Source organism: Etheostoma spectabile, chromosome 16, assembly GCF_008692095.1.
Source record: "Etheostoma spectabile isolate EspeVRDwgs_2016 chromosome 16, UIUC_Espe_1.0, whole genome shotgun sequence".
Taxonomy (NCBI): domain Eukaryota; kingdom Metazoa; phylum Chordata; class Actinopteri; order Perciformes; family Percidae; genus Etheostoma; species Etheostoma spectabile.
Genome location: NC_045748.1, coordinates 11,132,329 through 11,135,411, shown reverse-complemented (window position 1 = coordinate 11,135,411; position 3,083 = coordinate 11,132,329). Strand labels below are relative to the sequence as shown.

At 37.1% G+C, this 3,083-nt stretch overlaps 1 protein-coding gene across 2 annotated transcripts in view; it reads left to right on the top strand.

Moving 5' to 3' along the window:
* Positions 1-3,083, top strand: part of ap3b1a (adaptor related protein complex 3 subunit beta 1a) — a 64,192-nt gene that overhangs the window by 47,675 nt on the left and 13,434 nt on the right. The window lies entirely within an intron of this gene.

The following is a 3,083-nucleotide window of genomic DNA, read 5'->3' as shown; positions in this document are numbered from 1 at the left end:
ATAATCATGTAAAAGGAGAACGGTGAAAGTCTACTTTTCTATCTAGCAGCAAAAAAAGATTAGCGCTGAAAATTGTCCCCAAAAAAATTCACTTAAACATTTTTGAGTTTGTTAAGAAACTACAATGCCCCGTTGTTAGTAAATTATTTAACCCCTTTAAAAAAGGGAAGTATATAATGATGGCCTGTTTTTAGAGATTCTATTGTCATATCAAGCAGCACTGCTTCAGACTAACCTTTCTTACTACTTGCAACAAAAATTAGAATTACAAAAGCATTATTTAAAGTATGATGTTAAATGTTTGATACTATATATTTTCTTGATTTATCAAATAGAAAAACATTATATTTTAATTGCAAGGGGGTCTTCTGATTTAAAAAAAAAGAAAGAAAGAATTTGTTCCGTTTTCCAATTCCCTAAGAAAGCTTGGCAGATTTGGCAGTGGCCTTAGAGCTCCCATGTAATCTATTTGTTCCCTTCTTTTTATTGTAATACTACTGACCTACGATTTTCAACTTTTTAAACTTGGCTGTCCTTACACACATGGGTGACAAGTATGTCAACAGCCTGAACTCAGTGTTTGCAGATTTAAGATGTCATAGTTGTTGTTTCCCCTCTATAATGTCAAACAACCACGTTTATTACAATCTGTGCAATATCTACTGTCTCTCCTATTTATTCATGATGGCTTTCTGGAATTCCTGCGGCTCTACCTATGCTATGATTGTTTTCTCAGACAGATATTAAATGATCAGTTTAAGCCTGTTTGCTATCAGCTCAGCAAATAGCCCTATCCCCTTCCCCCCACCTGAAAACAGCCAATATTACTTCATCTAATCCTTGTTCATTAGTATCGATCAGGACGAACAAACATGCGCATCTCCATATTTCTTGTCACACTGTTGAATGATTGCTACACTTGGGTTAATATAAGACTGAGAACTGTGCTCCCTCAAGATTTTCTTTTTCATGCACACACACAAACACACAGAAGAGGTGTGCAGTGGAGCACGTTAAAACTGTCAATTGCAGGGGATTGATTGGGCATCGAAGGAACTCAAGCAGCCAAACAGTGGCTAATATGGATCGATTGAGCCTGGCTACTGTGAGCTGGTGGCTGGAGTTGGTTTGTAGAAGTTGCAGAGGATGAATACAGACAAAGCTTTATGTAATGCTGTTTTGTGTGTATTCGTTTGGGGATAATACATGTAGAGATGATCTGAACCCTTTTTTTGCTTCCCGATACCGATTCTGATACCTGAGCTTGCGTATCTGCCGATACCGAGTACTGATACCAGTGTATTATATATTTTATTATGTTTTATTATGTTTGTGTACAGCTGTATACTACTAACCCTGGATGGATGTGATATGATTTCTATCTTTGTTCATGTTTCACAAAAAGTTTAACCTGAACAAACGCAAACAATGAACGCCACAGAACTTTCTTTTTTTTATCCAGTTTGACAATCAGGTATAACATAAAAAGAACATAAACTACTTTAATGTTGATTTTCATTATTTTTCTTTATTACGTGGTATGGGATCGGTGCTTAAACTTCAGTACTTACCGATACCAGCGTTTTAGGCAGTATTGGAGGTGATACTGGTATCGGAACATCTCTAAATAAATGACAGGGTTTTGTATTTAGAAAGAAATATTTTACATTGCGTCTACATTGTTCATTGCTACGTGACCGGTTGTTAAACCCTTAATTTAATAGTTTAATGTGAAATAGTATTTTTGAGTTGCTTACTGTTTGTGTCCACTGACGGGTCCCATAAATTATTAACTTTCTTGTCAAGTAATTAGTTTCAGCTAGTTGCTGGAATGTCGACTGTCTTCAATACTTAATACACCGCAATCAAACAAAAACAAGTAGCTTTATTAGGTTTAAAGGACACTTCCAGTTTATTACAGCATGGCCTTTATTTCCTTGTGTTATCATTTCTTTTGGTAATAATAACGCTATACTAACCAAAGTAATTTCAGATATCCGTGAACATGTTGACATTGCAAGAAGACCATACAGGCTGCAAATAAACCCCCGGGTTAGCCACATGTATTTGGGTGAGAAACGGTACAAATGCTAAAAACTGAAATTGTTTGTTGAAAACATCAGTGCCATTAATGACACATTTTTAGTTTGCAACTTAGACAGTGTGTCGGGGTTTCTTTGCATCTTTTGACCTGCTTATCCCCCTCTGATGCCCTTGTCTCACATTATAGATGTGCAAAGTATTTTTTTGTAGTGAAAAAAAACAAAATAAAATTACAAAAATTAACAAATTGATGGGCCTCCTGCAGTAACTTTAAGGAACCCCTAGGGGCCCCGGACCCCCTGTTGAAGATCTTTGGAGTACATGGTTATGATACGGTCAAAGCTATTGGATGAGACCCAAGTTGTTAAATTATCCTTTAAAAGAATAGTTTCACACTTTGGGAAATGAATTTATTTTCTTTTGTACCAAGAATTACATGAGAAGATCGAGGCCACTCTCGCATCTGTACAATAAATGTGAAGCTATAGCCAGTAGTGCATTAGCTTGGCAAAAGGTCTGGGAGCAGGTGGAAACAGCTAGCCGGGCTCTGTCCAAATCAACATAATCGGCAGCTCATGAACATGGTATGCCTCTTAAATTGTTGATTTTCAAAAATCTTAAATTGCATATATTCCCTACACATCCCCAGCCACTAACTTACTATTTGCAATTTGGCCCTCTGTTGAAGAACAAACGTATACCAAAAGAAGAATAAATGTAACTTCACAGTTTGAGTAGAAATCCTACTTCAATGGTATTCAAAATAGTTCATTATATGGTTTATATTAACACAGACGACTAGGGAGAAGGATACAGAGATTGTAAAAAGAATCTAGGTAGAACCAGAAAATATGGGTTAGAGTAGATGTGAGGATTGGAAGTGAGTCCATGATGGCTCTGTTTTCAGGGGGTTTCCTCTGGAGTCTCTTCTCCGTCTGTGGAAAGAGTAAAACAGTAAAATAGCCCTGCTCCACGGAGAGAGAAGCATAGGCCAACTGGGGAGGCGTGGCGGATGTTTCTGCCTGTCTGTGTTAATCCCC